The sequence below is a fragment of the Stegodyphus dumicola genome, chromosome 1 (assembly GCF_044657685.1).
Source record: "Stegodyphus dumicola isolate Sdum_Otavi_A_Nest chromosome 1, ASM4465768v1".
Lineage (NCBI taxonomy): Eukaryota > Metazoa > Arthropoda > Arachnida > Araneae > Eresidae > Stegodyphus > Stegodyphus dumicola.
The window spans coordinates 19,153,546-19,172,007 of NC_140768.1; the positions used below are offsets into that span (position 1 = coordinate 19,153,546).

Here is an 18,462-nt window from a genome sequence, read left to right on the forward strand (position 1 = left end):
ACTAAACATTAAGAAATGTCAATTTTTGAAGCGCGAAATCGAATTTTTAGGACACAAAATTAAAGATGGGAAATTATATCCCTCTTCTTCTAAAACGAAAGCAGTAATTAACTTTCCAGAACCTAGATGTTTAAAAGATGTTCAAAGTTATTTAGGTTTAACTGGTTACTTCAGAAAATTTATACCTAATTATTCATTAATTGCAAAACCGCTTAGTGATTTACTGAAGAAAGATTCTAAATTTAAATTCGAAACTAAAGAACTTTATGCTTTTAACGAATTGAAACGCATATTGACATCAGAACCTGTTTTGTGTATTTATAATCCGAAAGCAGAAACCGAAATACACACTGATGCTAGTGCTGACGGTTATGGTGCGGTTCTGTTACAGAAATCCTTAATTGATAATCAGGTGCATCCGGTTTATTATATGAGTAGGAAAACGACAGACATTGAACGTAAATATTCGAGCTACGAATTAGAGGTTAAAGCAGTAGTAGAAGCTCTTAAAAAATTCAGGGTGTACGTATTAGGCATACCATTTAAAATCGTGACAGATTGTAATGCATTCAAACAAACTATGAGCAAGAAAGACATTTGTACTAAAATATCTAGATGGGCATTAATGTTACAAGATTATGATTACACAATCGAACACAGATCTGGCACCCGTATGGGACATGTGGATGCTCTTAGTCGAAATCCTGTATGTATTGTAATTCAAGATGGTATAACATTTAAAATAATTCAAGCTCAAGAAACTGACGAAAATATAAAAGTTATAAAAGAAGTTTTGAAGTCTAAGCCATATGAAGATTATTGTTTGCGGAATGACGTGCTTTACAAAATGGTGAATGGAATTGAAGCACTAGTAGTACCTGAGATTATGCAAATTGAAGTAATTAAAGACGCACATGAACGAGGTCATTTTGCTGCCAAACGTACTGAAGAACATGTGAGACAACATTTTTATATCCCTAAATTGAAAGAGAAAATTGAAAAATGTATCGCAAATTGTATTACCTGTATACTGGCCAACCGGAAATCTGGAAAGAAGGAAGGATTATTACATCCTTTACCTAAAGAAGATATTCCTCTAAACACTTACCACATAGACCATTTAGGACCTTTGGAGAGTTCTAACAAGAATTATAAATACATTTTCGCGGTTATTGATTCGTTTACAAAATTTGTTTGGTTACATCCAACTAAAACCACCTCTAGTAAAGAAGTAATAGCTAAACTTGAAATTCAAAAATCATTATTTGGAAATCCCTGCAATATAGTAGCTGACAGAGGTACTGCATTTACTTCTCAAGAATTTGCTGATTATTGTACTAAGGAAAATATTCATCTATCCTTAATCACAACAGGATTACCAACAGCTAATGGACAAGTAGAGCGGTTGAATTCCATTATCATATCAGTCATTTCTAAGTTGGCTATAGATGACCCTACGAAATGGTACAAACACGTAAATGATGTCCAGCAAATAATTAATTCGACTTTTCAGAGGAGTATCAATTCGACACCTTTCGAGCTTTTGTTTGGTACGAAGATAAAGACGAATAAGGACAGGAAGATTAAAGAACTAATAGAAGCTGAAATTCAGAGGGACTTTATCGAGTCTAGAGAAAATCTACGTAAAGAGGCGAAAGAGCAGATTCGGAAGATCCAGGAAGAGAATCGAAAGACTTACAATCGAAGTCGAAAACTCCCTCGTAAATACAAGATCAATGATATGGTAGCTATTAAACGCACTCAACTAGGGCCAGGTATAAAGCTAAAATCCAAGTTTTTAGGTCCATACAAAATCACCAAGGTGAAACCTAATGACACATACGACGTGGAGAAGGTTGGTTTTACCGAAGGACCTTTCAAGACTAGTACCTGTGCTGAATACCTGAAACCATGGACAGACGATCTTTGATAATGAAATACCAATTTTGATGATTCCTGATTTAGACGTTTTTCCCGACTAGACAAATTTCTCCCGATTTGACTATGGACTATTATTTTAAAGACGTGAACTAATTTAAGAAGACTGAAGATGATGTCTAAGGATGAAATGTATGAAGAAATACGGCTTAAAGAAGATGATTTTGAGAAGACGCATTCGAATGACGGATCTTGAAGATATCTAAGACGCATTCAGAAGACGTATCCAGACGGTATCTAAGAAGACGCATTCAGAAGACGTATCCATATGATGTTTAAGAAGACGGAAATACGAAGACGAATCTAGATGAATTGTTCCAGGCAACATCAAAGGAAGACGTGTTTGTAAAATACATGTATTCAGATAGACTGTTAAAGATGAACGAACACTGAAAGAGCTTTGAAGAAGAGATAAATATTATTTCTGAGGATGTTAAGAGGATGAGAAAAGATGGCTGAAATAGACCATTTAAGACGACTTTTCCATCAATAGTAACTAAAAATCTCTTTTTTTTTTTTTGTTTTTTTTAATTTTATTTTTCAGATCCCTAGATGTAGACAGTGGTGCTGCGGGAATGCGAGGCCGCATTCCATCAGGATGGACGAGCAGTTGTGGGTTGGCATCGTTCATATATAATCGGATGACGCGGCAAGCTGTGGGGGGAAATCTTTCACTTGGCCGATGACGCAGGCAGGCAGGCGATTCCGCCATGAAGACGATGACGCGATTCAAAGATGTTTGCTTGTGAAATACGATTCCTTCTCTTCGTTTGTAAATAATCTCATCTATTTCCTTCTATGTATGTAATTACTTTCTAGTTTGTAGCAACTATTCATGTTTCATTAAATATTCAAGTTATTTGTAAATTGGACTAGTTTATTAGCCCCTAGACAGCCACATCGGAAGTAAGTTTACGAACATCATATTCCTAGACAGTAAACGCCGATTCTACAGATTTATATATATTTTTTTATATTCCTTACGATAAAATGCAGTTGCAGATTCAAGAACCCCCCCTCTCTCTTCAACAGAACTGCTTCCTCTGTGCTGTGATGAAGAGCCCAGTTTTGCAAGGAGATGTTCTATCAGTCTGATTTACATCCCTTTTCTTTCTAGAGGCTACTATCGGGAGACTAATGACTGTGGCTTGCTTCTGGCAAATGTTAGTTTTTGCTCTTCCTAGTGTCCCATAACTCTCTTGCTGTCCGTCGAGCAGCACACAAGGCTGGCATTTTACAAGCCCAAAGCCCGATGGTGTTTGCAAACCAAACACGAGACGCTCTGTTTCGTACCCATTTAATGATGTACCACGGAGGAGGAGGCGCTATTCCTACTTCTATGTGATGTACAAGTTCAAACCGGTTTCATCGCGAGAGTTAGAAGACAGAGACAGAGAGAGAGAGAAAGTTTGAACTGCTCTCCCCCCCCCTCTACTAAAAAGAGAGATTCGGTGATTTCTATACCATCAACGGGATGACTGGGAATTTCGCCTAATAGTCTTTAGCTAGAGGTCGCATCCCCTCTTCAGTTTATTCTTTCGAAGGAATTTGGTATTCTTCGGTTAACCTATCTCAGCAACCGTTTGAAACATTCTTACGCAACAAATAACCAAAATTTTTTTAGCCGACTGCTACACTTAGGAATGTATCTTAATCTGTTTAGCATTAGAAAGCAGACTGTCTGAGGTAAAACAAAATCACTGATTCTTTTTAACATTGTTAGCCTGCGCATTTACATACTGCTGCTCCGTTAATAAATATTTGCATTAAAAATTAGTCTGCCCAAACCAAAAAAACATTTGTCCAAAAGCCAGTAACGTGACCGAGTGTAGTAAATCGAATCCCGGTAACCAGGCTGCCTGCATACTGTTTTTGCCCAGATGTAATGTAAATACGAGCCAGTTTTTTTTTTTTTTTTTTTTTTTTTTTAGAAAGTCGTCCACGAAGGCATTCATCCATTAGCCAGATATCCCTTATGTGCTTTGCTGTATCCAACCGAACAAACAATAGACTAAAACTATGGGAACGCTGACTTAATTCTGTCATTGTTCACAGATGTTTGAAAACACATTGTTAATATTTAAGAAAAAAGAAGAAACAGATTCTTTAGAATTGGTTTTCCAAATTTTCAGCTTAAAAATCGGTAATCGGTCTTCCTGTTCTTATCGATTAGGGCACCAATTTAAAAGCTTGTACATATCTGATCACATGTGGCATCTAGCTTTTCTGATGGTCAATAAAACTAGTGAAACTAGTGTTGCCCAATCAAAATTGATTAAGGGAACTAATATAAAATATTGCTATCAGAAGACTAGTCTAAAAAATTGTGCGTATTTTACTAATTGAACTTTTTCTCTGCAGGGAACCTATGAGAAATTAAATTTTGTACTTACAAAATTCTTCCGGCGTAGAATCTTTCTGTCGTTTTATGAAACTACTTTAATAAAATAAAAATCTCGTTTTCTAACAAATCTACGAAATGGTTGACATAAATGAATATATAGGTCACTCTGAAATTTTTTAGATACGCGCAGACGATAAGTGGCAAAAAGTAATTAACGGTTAGATTTGAAAACATGAACTATTTTTAGTCTAGCAGAAGATTTTTTATTGGCCAATTGCGAGTACTTTAGCGTAGAATAAATTTTAGACAGAAGGAAAAATGGAATTATTGGAGAACATTATCGTGTTTTGATTTTCTATGACTTTAAAGTGGAGTTTAAATCAAAGATAATGTATTTAGCGTCTATAATTAGTATTTAGATATGAAGATCCATCTCGGGCTACTGTATTCAGATGGTTTATAGAATTTCACAGAGGCCGCAACTCTATTCAGGATGAAGAACACACAGTGATGTCGTTATCAGCAGTAATCCTGGATAATGTGTCTGCCGTACGAAAAATGTTAATCAATGATAATCGCTGCAGCAGCCAAATGATACAGAAGGAACTTTAATATTGGATCCGCTGCCATAGATAAAATTATTCATGAAGAATTTTACATGAAAAAATTGGTTTGCCATTGGATTTCCTATAATTTAACTGACCACCAAAAAGAGAAGCGTGTCAGAATCAGTAAAGAAACCCTTAAATTACTTAAAATGGTGGCCACCGCATTATTTCTAAATTTGTAACTGGTGTTGAAACATACAGACATTTTTTTTTGGCGTTCCAGAACGTCAAGAAAATAAAATATGGGTCTTTGAAGATGGTCCCACGCACACAATGGTGAAAAAACAACGTTCCAAACGAAAAAATTAATGTAAGCTGTTTTCTTCAGAAGTACAAGACTGGTCAAAGCCATCAAGCTGGAAGAAAGAAGACAGTCTCAGTTAACTGGTACACCACAAAGTGTCTTCCAAAAGTTTTTCAAGAAGTGAATGTTAGAGGGCTCATGCTCCACCATGACAGTGCATCGTCTCATTAAGCAAGAGTGACAGTATAGTTTTTTGAACAAAAACACTTCAGAGTGATAGAACATCCATCCTATTCATCCGATCTAGCTATGTGTGACTCTTGGCTATTTTTTAATCTATAAAAGAACTTACGTGGACGTCTTTTTTATACCGATGATGAGATTGATGAGGCTATAAATGCATTTATTTCATCGATTCCAAGAAATGAATGGTTTGAGGCATTGGAAAATTCGCGTACAGAAGTGCACTGATGCTGGAAAAGACAACTTTAAACACTCCTAAAATTTCATAAGTGTACCTTAAAAAACCTATTTGTATCAAAAATGTCCTCGTCTCGTATCGTGGATTTCGGAGTGTAGTTCAGCATCCATAAGATTTTTTTTCAATGGTGTGCGGATAAAGCTAATAATATTAATAGTTTTTATACGTTTAATACGCAGTTTTTTTATCAGCTCCTTATTAAACGTGTATAAAAGTTTTATTTACGTTTAATACGAAGTTTTTTATTTTTGATCCGTGGTGTACGTTAGGCCATATACTGATACCACAAGGTATCAGTAAGGGCACGGTCCTTTCCCCGGTATCAGTAAGGGCACGGTCCTTTCCCCACCTACTTCCATGAGAGAGGCATGTACCCCACTGATCTCTGCATATGTTGTGAAAGGGATGACCCTGATCATTACATTTTTGACTGTAATTTAACAGACGTAAACATCTGATTAAGCCTAACAGCAATCTAATACCATTTAAGAAATACGCAATAAAGAACAGACACCTTAGGGCCAAAATCAGAGACGTTCTTATACATATGCAAGGACTCGGACTGGATATTTGTCATATCTAATGCTTATTCATCTCCATATATTACTAAAACATATTTATTTAATTTTTTTTTAATTTATTGTTCCTGTAATTTCATTTTTGTATGCAATGCTGATGGACGGGATCTCCAAAGACTTGCTTATTACAGCTTCCGCCTTAGAAAGGACATTTGTTCATACATTTAGACTTTTGGAAGCATCAGTTGTTGAACTTTTCAAGGACATTCTTTTCTTAGTATGATATGTGTACACTATTAATACCAGAAATCTGTTATCTCAGAAAGTTCTCTCAAGGAGTTGATGGTAAAAAAGAGGGGCAGGATATCCTCGGATCCAGAAATCTGTTATCTCAGAAAGTCCTTTCAAGGAGTTGATGGTAAAAAAGAGGGGCAGGATATCCTCGGACCACCTCCCGGGCTGTTCTTCCTCAAAATTGGGGTAGAAAGTTTAACAGCTAGGCTCAGCAATACCTCAGTTACCTGTGGTACTACGGAGGTACTGGCCTAGCTTCTACCTGTACCTGTACAAGGTATCCAGGAATTTCTTATCTTAAGCAGAATCCTTAAAGACTGAAGTACGAATTTAATTAGGTAAGGAAAGACTTGCAACTTCGCACTTATGAAGACGAAAAACTAAATTTGAAAAGAGTAATTTTCTTGAGAACTAGAATAGCAGTAAGAGAAATATAATGGGAAGAAAATTATTGTAATTGTTTTTTGGAAGAGTCTCTCGTCATTTTGGATATTTGATAAAAAGAAATTTGCTTTTAAAGCTTTATGCAAAACAAAAAGAGGACTCGTTGTTAGTGGCAACCTCATTTAAATAATTGAGCTCCTAAGTAAGGGCAATCTATTAAGGACAAATATATAGTTAAGTGCTAAAATGGGGGAAGAAATCCCCTGCCCCCTTTTTCTTAGAATGGCAAATTTTGGTATATTGTGTTGAAACAAGCAGAGAAACGGTAAGCAAAGAAACTATGAAACCTGACGAAGTTGCAAACTGAAACACAGATTCCAATTTAAATTGTTGATTAAAATATTTTAAAATTTTCCCTCAATGTGTAAGTTATCTTTTCTAAAGTGTATTTTTTAAATTAAATTATTGTACACATTTGTCGTATAAGTTACTGCTTTCTATATAATTCAGAAAGTATTTATTTTTAAATCGAAAATATTAACATTCTAGTATAGCATTAACTTTTTGGTATTTATAGTCTTTGAAAGATAATTATTAATAATAACTGTTAGAATACACTAATATCCAGATTACTCAAGACAATACAGAATCGACCCTACATCACATAACTGAAAAAAGTCGTATCGGGTGAATGGTCCCCCTGACTTTGGAAAAGCAAATCCCCCCCCAATGGCAGATTGTGAACAATTACAAATGTAACCCAGTCCATTAATCTATACAAGGTTGGATGTGGTGGTCTCTTATTATGGAGGCACCTAATAGGTGGGCCACCATCGCCTTTCCTATGAAGGGACGGACAGTTACAACCATGCCTTCTTCGGGATTCGAACCCAGGTCCTTCGGCATCACAGTCAGCTTCCTTGACCACAATACCGACTGGGCAGCTGAAAAAGCAAATTACAGTTAATATAAAGCATTTCTCCAGTTTTATGGAGCATCATCACTTTTTATACCTGCAATATATAACACATTTTTATAAACAAGTGCCTTTTTATACTTAAGTACGCGAACATGGGCATCTGTATTACCGAATTTTGAATTTCGAATTTATTTTATTATCTACTTCTTATTTTGTAAAACTTTAACGAATTTTGATTAACAAACTCAACGATTTCAAAGTGAGCAGTGGCAACACTGTACGGAATTTATCTGAAATTCTAAAGATATGGTGTTTTTAAATATTTTGTGATTTTGTTGTTCAACTGTATGTCAGGTAAGTGCGAAGAACGTGATATAACTAATAAATTTAACATACAGAACGTTAATAATAAAAATAAAGTTTTGCAAATTATCTTAGTAAGAAAAATTAACATTGATCTGATGAACTGAGAAAAGATTGAAAAATATGTAAAAATGTGTGCCAGCACTTAATACTGGGAATACTGGTGCTTAATATTAAAGCAGGTAAGTAGAAGTGGGTTAGCGGAAGTAAGTGTAACAGCAGACTTGTAGGCAACCTTAATAAACCCGTTTGGGCGACCGTTATAATCTGAACCCTTTCATATTTTGCTTTTTTTTCATAATTATTGTTATTATTCTTTTTAAATTGGCTCCATAGAAGTGTCAATGAAAAAATGTTGGGTAGGGTAAAAAAAGTAATGCATTTTATAAGGTATTTCTTCCGCCTTCTTAGCATGCCTTCGTGGTGTAGTGGTCAGCACACTCGACGCGAATTCGAGAGGACCGTAGTTCGAGTCTCGGCGAGGGCATTGCTCATTTTTCTCATCTCTTGCTTTGAAATAACCTAATGTCTGTACAATTCATTAAAGGAAGATTCACTTTTTGTTAGGCTGATTTGACTTTTTGAAGGATGTGATGTTGTTGATTCATTAATACGTATTAACAGCCTTAAGCGGTTCAATACCTGTTTTATTTTTGTCAACATATTCTTAAAGCAGACACATACCTCTAAACTGACACAAGGCATTCGCCCAATCGTCAACAATTACATTTGTAGTTTTTCTCATTTTAACAATCTGAAGCAAGAAAGAGAAGCAGAGTAAATAATGCCAATAGGGCATAGACGCTGAGGAGAAATGCGTAGATTACAATATAAAGATTAAGAATAGTATAGTTAGGCTTTAATTTCATTCCTATTGGCTAACTAAGGTTTTTATATGCCAATTTTAATTGACTGAAAGATTTTTTACTCGATGTACGTATCTGAATCACAGATGTTGTATAATAATTTTATAACAAGGATAATTTTTCAGGTGATGCAGTTTAGAAAGATTTATTATAAGCAGTTATTTTTCTTACTTTCTTGTACGAAGTAAAAAGGAAGTATTGTAATCGCGAAATGTTTCAGGCAGCATATTTCAACGAAAGTATCCATTTTGACCGCTATCGAAAGCAATTTAACGATGATTTTGCGTGATATCTGTACGTAAGGACAGAATAAAATACTCTTTTTCTTTCAAAAAAATTATAAAACTGCTTTAAAATTAATTCTGAAGAGAATTTTTCGTGGCGTCTGTACGAACGTATGTACGTACGTACGTATCTCGCATAACTCAAAAACGAGTAGCCTCAGAACGTTGAAATTTTGTATATAGGACAGCTATAACGTGTAGATGTGCACCTCGTATTTTGGTTGCAATCGGCTGCACCAAACGTATATGAATATATTTATATATATATCCACTCTGTTACCCGGCTCAGTGATCTCAGTTTCTTTACTCTCATGTGTTTGTAAATTGTACATTTTTTGCTTTAAAAATGATTGTATTATGTTGTTTTTATCTTCCGGTTAAGGTTTTTATGCCTTTAGTAAATCTGTATGCAATATTTTTAGAATTATCAACAATTTTAAAATTGTCTAAGTGCCGCTAAGCCTTTTTTAATGGCGGCCATTGATGTTTACATTTGAAACAGGAGACTAGTGAATTTGTTGCCAATCTAGAGAAACTTAGCTTCCCAACAACAAAGATAACGCATTCATTTATTATTGCCAGTTAAATCATGCTTAATCCTTTCTGGAATTTTTTTCGAGGAAATAAGTGTTTAAGATTTACTTCGTAACTTTTAATATAGATATTTTGAGTTTTTATGTATTTTTGCCTTGTCGCGAAGTGAGAACTGAATTAATTGAATGAGAAATACTCAGTCGTCTGTAAAAAACTGTTTCTTTTTTGTTTTGTTTTCTTAATTTCTTTTATACATCATTCTAGCTTTAAGATAGTATTTGAATAGAACATGTGGCAACGATTAGCTTTAATATAGTATTTGAATAGAACATGTGGCAATTCTATTCTTTAAATGATATAAATTTTGTGCATTATGAGTTATAATATGAACGAAATATGTAAGTTAACTGTTATATAATTATTGGATTATATAACAGTTAACTTAGTTTCCGTTATATAATTATTATATAAGTTAACTGTTATATAATTATTAATACTGTTAAGTGAATCTAGCGCCACAGTGTCGCTAAACAAATACTAGAGTGAATTTTAAAGAATGCATTTATTCTATTGTGGTTTATGCTCTGTCGGCCAAGTAGATTTAATTCAATCCAATAAGTTTAAATGAAATGCAAGAAAAAATGCGTATAATTTAATATTCCGTACAAGGAAGTCATGTGGTGTACACATCAGAATTTTTTAGAATGGAAAGCAGAAATAACGAAATTAAAAGCATGTATCAAATTTAAGTTAAAAATTAAATTTAAATATTTCTTTTGCATAAAATGTAATACATATGTATGTTTAACGGTTATTTATCTACGTATCTCTCTCCGTATATGTATATTTGAGACTTAATGGGTTTTGCAAAGAAAGTTACAGTTTTTTTTTTTACATATTCGTTATCTTACATATATATATAAAACCTAGAAACCTGGCTATCTAATATTTTTAGACGAAAGGAGCAATTTGCTCTGAAGGGCTATTAATTTCCTTTTGGCATTTTACGTTCTCCACTATTAAACGGCGTTGCACGTTACAAATTGTTGCCACTAGAGTCGTGCATTATATTTAAAGAAATTAAATACTGAAGATTCCGCTTGAATATACGTATGTTTCTCTCGCACTGTTGAAAAACAACGGTACCCAGGGGCATCAAATTTTGAATAACGTAATCATTCATCGAATATGGGTATCTAGAAGCCCTAATTTGGAATTTGTTTTATTATCGATTTCATATTTTGTAAAACCTTAACGAAGTTTTGATTAACAAACTGAACAATTTCAAAGCGAGCAATGGCAAACACTGTGCGGAGGGAGGGAGGGGAATTATCACCAGCGGCACGAGGTCGGAAATTCTAAAGATGTGCTCATTTTTAAATATTTTGAGATAGGACTGCTGAATTGAATTTTATGGTTTAAGTGTGAAGAACAGGTAAATCAAGTTAACCCACAAAACGCTTAAAAAAGGGGGGTTCCGTTGGAGCGTAATATAAAATCTGAAAGCTTTCAGATTTTTATTTTATTTATTTATTTATTTATTTATTTTTTTTTTTTTATTTTTTTATTTTTTTTTTTTTTGTTAGTCCAAAGGGATTTGAATCCCGAAGGACTATTAGTTTCGTTTTGGCATTTTGCATCGGACTCATAAATGTCGGTTCAGTTTTCAAACTGTTGCCACAAAATGTTAGAGTCCTGCATTATATTTGAAGAAATTAAATAATGAAAAATCTGCATAAATGTATGTATAATTCTCGTATTGTGATAAAACAACGGTACATAGAGTCATCGAATTTTGAATAACGTAATCCTCCAACGAATATGAGCATGTGGAAGACCCAATTTGAAATTTGAAATTTGTTTTATGATCGATTTCCTATTTTTTAAAACTTTGACGAATTTTTGATTAACAAACTCAAGGATTTCAAAGCGAGCAATGGCAACGTTGTGCAGAAAAAACATTTTTATCTCCAGCGCGTGAGTCTCTGTATCGGAAATTCTAAAGATATGCTCGTTTTAAAACTATTTTGCGATATTGCTGTTGCACTGGATCTTATGGTTTAAGTGCGAGGAACATGATATTTAATAAAGAAAGGTAACACACAAAATGTTAAAAAACGCCCCTTTGGACGTAATTTAAAATCTGAAACATTTCAGTTTTTTTTTTTTTTTTTTTAATTTATTATTTTTCTTGTAAAAGTTGGTAGAAGATTAATGTTACCTGTTAAATTTTAAAAGGCCACGAAACGTATAGTTTTAGATGTAAAACTTTAAGTATAGTATAATTAACGAAAAAAATTAGCGCCTTGTTTGATAAATTGCCCCAAACTAGCAAATTGTGTAAAGAGTTTTAAAACAAACTTCGTTTGAAAGAGTTTTTTTTTTTTTTTTTTTTTTTTTTTTTTTCCCTGCTCTCTCTGAAGGTGGAAATAGTAAAATTCGAAGATTATTATTTGCTCGTTAAGCAAGGGTATATATATGAAAATTTAAAAAGGAAAAAGAAATTCGTTCATCTTTACATGAAAAAAGATCTAATATAGTTTGAAAAAAAAAAAAAATCACTTTGAATTGCACATTGTCGTCGTCTGCAGAGCATGTGTTCCATATTTTGTAGTTCTGCGCCTATTTATCTCTGCAATATGCAAGGCATAATGCCCAAATACAAAGATAATACGCATAAAATCTTTTGCAATTATATATGAAGATATGATGGTATTATTTTTTTGTTCCATTAAAGTTAAGATGAATTATAGGGTAACAAAGCATTTCTTTCACAAATGCATTTGCCTGTGTTTTTTTCTCGTGGGAATGCTTTTATTTCTGCTCTTCGCAGAATTCTGGAAATTTAAGTAACCTAATTTTTGTTATTTTCTTTCAAAATTATTCTCGAAATGTAATGCAATTTGCAAACTTGTTTTATTAGATGGTATCATATTAACAAAGTTTGGGCGAAATATTTCAACTGAACATTTATATATATATATAAATTTGAAGAGCGCTAAATAAAATCGCGAATCATCAGTTATTAATGGCTGAAATTAATATTTAATGTGTAATTTTATTTAAATATTAAATATTTGATTTCCGTTTGAAGACTTGATGTTTACATGTAATACTTAAGGGTCCTTAATTCAACAATTACATTTGTAATTTCCTCTACTGATGGATATATCAAAGGTAATTTTAGTGCGAGTTCTGCTTCCTGACATTATAAGGTTTTATATTAATTTTTTCTTGTCGGTTGCGGTTTCAGTTAAACTCTCATACTGTAGATTCAGTAGGTTATTTTGAAGTAGGAGACATGAAAAATGAGCAATACTTTTGCCAGGACTCGAACCTGAACCTCTCGAATATGCGCCGAGTGTGCTACCGTTATACCACAAAGACATGCTGGAAGGAGGGGAAAAATACCTTTTTATAGTTCCCCTTTTAAAGGACAGCTGGGGATTAGGGAAGCCATTCGGCAAATCCTGGCAATGTTGGGTGCCAGTGTATAATCATTGGGTATTTTTGAAGCAGAAGATGTGAAAAATGTGCAATGTCTTCGCCGGGATTCGAACCTAGACCTCTCGAATATGCGCCGATTGTGCTACCGTTATACCACGAAGGCATGCAGAAAAGAGGGAGAAAATACCTTCTAAGGTCAGGTCTCTGGTATCAGAACAAGTCCACGAAATTCGTTCTGGGGAGGGGTGAAGATTGCGCCGGTCGTTGCTTTGAGCAACGAGATAAGTACCATAATAAGTGACAGTACGATTTTGCTCAGTTCTGCTTCCAATTTTGACGGAAAGCACTCCAGGGAGATAGGTCCGATGGCCTCCCACCTCTCTTCCCCTACCAACAATCTCTTGAGAGGCCTTTCGGCTCGCCGCGAATTTAGAGTGCCCCCATGCCGCACCGACGCTGTACATTTAAAAACATTCATGCCTTCTCGAGGGTTCGAACCCGGGCCTTTAGGTACGGCAGTCAGCGTCGCTAACCCAGTTGGGCGGTTGGTAGGGGTTATTGTAAGTCATTATTATATAACTTTTTAAAGCTGATTGCATAGCTTTTAGTTTGTATAGCTTTCATGTCACCGTGGCTCTAGTTTGTGTAACCGCAGGCTTCGTTTACTTTTTCTATAGAAAAGACTTTTTTTTAATAGAAAAGAACTCTATAGAAAAGACTTTTTTTAAAGAAAAGATTTTATAGGTTGAAATTTTTACCTGTTTCTGTGCGATTCAAATTCGCATCCGTTAAGACAAAAATTCGGTTTGGAGCAGTGAAAGTCCTAACTAATTTCATAAAAGGGTGTAGGGGGGACTCAAGAAAGTGCATTCGGTTGCAACGAGGAAGATACCGATACTCGATTACTCAAATGTGCATAGTCATACTCCCCCCCTAATCCCATTAAATCCTGTGACTGCGATTTCGCCACGTTTTGTCGAGTCCCTTCTCGGTGTAAATATTTCACTGAATTTTCCAGATTTGTGCACATAACTCTGATTGCACATTCAGTGTTCTTCCCTCCCACCCTCCTCTGGTTTAAAGGGATCAGAGGCAGATGATCTTCATCCGGACTTCTCCATTTATCGTCTGGGAGATCATTGGAGAAGGGGGAGGGAGTACGCATCTGACGTAACCAGATCACGAGATTAAAATGTGAGTCACACGATTATGTAGAAACACTGGACTGTCCGGCTCCTTCCATATCATATTTGTCGCTGTTGTTCATTCCTTGGGGAAGGCAGTGGGACGCTTTGCCCCCCACCCTTATATGTATAATGGGAAGGAGGATATTTTCGAGGTACTGTTTAAACTGCGGGGCATTGTCAAGTAATCCTTCGTGATGGAGGGCGAATCAAATATTCATGACCACATCATGCGCAATGGGTTAACAGTACCTAATGAATAAACTAAATGGTTCATGTGACATACTATGCCGGGGGACGTTCTTGTTCTAGTGATCATTATGTTAGCGAACCCGTGATAAAAATGTACTGTGTTAGTATCTATTTTTTATGTATTTATAATTTAATACTGAACATTGTATATGTTACTGTGAAACACCGAAATCTGGAGAATGTCGATTTTCACCGGTGAATGTCAACATTCACATAGTCTCTTGATGTATGTCCGAAATATTTTCCAAATACTCTTACCGGTCAATGTCGCCATTCACCATGTACTAATGGTGAATGTTGAACATATAACAATATTATATTTTCTTCTCCGTCATTCAGTCGCGAATAAACGCACTTGAAACTTGAAATAAGAACTTAACATGAGAACCTAAAACACACAATACATTCAAAATGAGAAAGGAAAATAATAGAAGTTAAAAACTTACTTAATTATACAGTACGTTCTAAATGAGAAAATAAAATAACAATTATAAAAAAAACTTGCTAATGTGATTCAAATCTTATTTATTGCAACAACTTAAACTAATCTGGCACTTTATAACCTCTCTTTTCGACTTTCACCAGAGCATATCTGTGATTGTCGAAATACACCGGTGAGGGTCCGAATATACAAGAATGTAGTGAAATATTTGGTCTTTCACGGACGTATTTGGTGAATGTTGGTATTCTCCGGTGAAAGTCGACATTCTCCAATTTCGGTCTTTCACGATAACATACAGTGGATGGACAAAAATAAGGAAACACCTTGTGAAATGCATGTTTGAAAAGAAAGATTGATTTTAATGAAATATGTAAGTGGCGCTGGCGTTTTTGACTACTGACGCCACCTATACAACTTCGTAAATGTGCTAAACAGTTCAGTTATTGTCGGAGTACTGTTATGTGAGGTTGTCATTGCATTATGTCAGAGTTAACAGACTTCGAACGTGGGCAAATTGTTTGAGCACGTATGGTAGGTGCTTCCGTAAGCAAGGTAGCCGAGGTGTTTAGTGTTTCAAGAGGTACTGTATCGAAGATTTATTCCGCATATTTGAAAAGCGGAAAAACATCATCTGCTAAATCACAGCGCGGACGAAAGTGTGTCCGGAGTGATCGTGACAGACGATCATTAAGGGCAATTGTGACGAAAAATAAGAAGACCACAGCTGCAAAAGTTACTGCTGAAATGAATGTTGTGTTACTGAACCCTGTGAGTACCAAAACAATTAGAAGGGAGCTTCATAAACAAGGAATTGCTGGCCGTGCTGCAATTGAGAAGCCACTCATCAGTGATGCTAATGCCCGTAACAGGAAAAGGTGGTGTTTAAGTCATAAAGCCTGAACTATAGAGCAGTGGAAGCGAGTAATATGGTCTGACGAGTCTTCTTTCACATTGTTTCCCACTTCTGGCCGAGTTTACGTCTGGAGAACGCCATCTCAAGCCTATAATACAGACTGCTTGTTGCCAAGAGTGAAACATGGCGGGGGTTCTGTTGTGGTTTGGGCAGCCATATCGTGTTTCTCTACTAGCCCCATGATAACTGTGTCAGGGCACATGACTGCCAAGACTTATGTGAACATTTTGGCCGATCAAGTTCATCCCATGGTACAAACTTTGTTCCCCGATGGTGATGGTGTCTTCCAAGACGACAAAGCCCCTGTTCACACAGCTCACATTGTCCAGGACTGGTTCTCTGAGCACGAGGATGAGTTGTCCCGTCTCCCCTGGCCACCACAGTCACCAGACCTGAATGTGACGAACCTGCATTTATCTATGGCGGCCCGTAGAGCAAGCACAAAACATCCGATGGTTCAGTTTTCTAATGCTATTTATTATTCGTTATATTTACATATTTACAACTGTCCTATTGTTAGGTGGACTACCTTCACAGAAATCATGTTGCCTAATCAAACGACATTTCGTTTCTACTTACATGCGTTGCGCTACTGCCAAGCAGCGCCCTCTACTTCTCTCTTTACAACACTGAATATTATCGAACCTTTGTGGTCTACATTGGAACGGAAAGTGCGTTCTCGTTATCCACCGCCAACATCGTTATCTGAACTTGCCACCGTTTTGCAGGAAGAATGGTATAATATTCCCTTGTCAAACATACAGGAACTGTATTTATCCATTCCGAGAAGACTGCAAACTGTTTTGAATGCCAACGGGTTTCCTACACCACATTATGCAAAGAAACATGTTTTTTCAAAGGTGTTTCCATATTTTTGTCCAACCCCTGTATATACTAGTTATGTAAGTCTCGAGTTTTATGTGTTAGTTAAGTGAGGAAAAGAAACTTCAGAGCGGAAGGTACAATTTCAAAGCAATTTTTCAGTAGGAATTCTTGGCCAGTGATTAGTATTGTGGTTACAGAAGGTAGTTGTTACATCGGTTACTATTATTCTGAATTCCAGATAAGGCTTTCGTTATTATAATCCATGTCTCTTCGTCGTAAATTCTGATACGCAGGTGCTTTTCTGTTAACTGGAATTTTCCTGAAGGAGATGATTAGCTCTTTGGCAGATGGCCCTAGTGTTGTAGTGTTGTGACTGGCTCTTGTATTTTAGCGTTAAGTAATTAATTAAGATTTTGCACCATGCCGTAATTCGCTTTCATTAAGACTTTCTTCTTAATTGTGTTTGCTTGTCAAATGTTATTGTCCTTTTAAAATCTTTCCGGCTTTGTTGTTAGCTTCAGAGTTTTAGTTCATCTTTCTGCTGATGAGTAGCCGCCGCACGATTGAAGCAGACAAACGGAAGAGTTCGTCTTGGCTTTTATTCCTAGTGGTGGAACGAGCTTGTAAGGCATTTTCTCCCTTTACACCAGCAAAGTATAGTACCGGTACTAATCAGTATTGTGTCAGTATTAATACCAGTAAAGTATTGTATCAGTATTGTAACATTTAAATATTATATATCCACATTTGTATCAGTAATGTAACTATCGTAATTGAGCAAAGTATTGTATCAGTATCAGTATTTCCCATTTACAGTTAATCACTATTAGTCAGTATTGAATGAGTATTAATACCAATAAAAGTGTTGTATGAGTATCAATATCAGTAATGTATTGTATGAGTATTAATATCAGTTAAGTATTGTATGAGTATTAATACTAGTAAAGTATTGTATATGCATATTTGCTCATGCATATATCGCATGAGCAATAAAAACAGTCTTACAATCAGTAAAGTATTGTATCACTAATATATCAGCCTTGTATCAGTAGTGTATCAGTTATATTTCATCAGTAATGTACAAGTAATGTAACAGTAGAACATTGATCTATGATATTTTAATTCTCATTTTTCTTTTTTTTGGGGGGGGGGATCTCTGTAACGTATAATTTCGTGGATTTATTTACCGACTTATGCAAAATCATTCCCATTTAATCAGTAATAATATTCAGTGTTATATCAATGTATCAGTACTGTAGCAGTATTAATCAGTGTTATTATTAGCATTATATCAGCCTTTTATCAGTTCAGCATCTGTCATGTTTGTATCAGTAATGTACCAGTAATGTATCTTGAATATTAATCTGTAACTCTGTAACATATTATATTGTATGTCTTGTCGTGCACGTTGAATACCTTTCAGGTGGCATTATGTATTTTGAAGGGGTGCTATAGATAGTGGTGGACGTGGTGCTATACTAATTAACCGTTTAATAAAGGGATAGTGCCCACGTCCTCCGTTCTCTCTCTCTCTCCTTACCGCGAGTTTCCGTGATGTAATTAGAAGTTAGAAGCATGTCTGGTTAGTTAGCAATCGGAAGATTCGGAGCCTAGACTCCTGC

General features: G+C 35.4%; 1 protein-coding gene and 1 non-coding gene across 2 annotated transcripts in view; both read left to right on the plus strand.

Moving 5' to 3' along the window:
* The window catches only part of Eph (Eph receptor tyrosine kinase), a 479,031-nt gene that overhangs the window by 126,148 nt on the left and 334,421 nt on the right, over positions 1 to 18,462 (plus strand). The window lies entirely within an intron of this gene.
* Positions 8,508 to 8,580, plus strand: TRNAS-CGA (transfer RNA serine (anticodon CGA)). Its single transcript has one exon. It is a non-coding gene; the product is annotated as a tRNA-Ser (tRNA).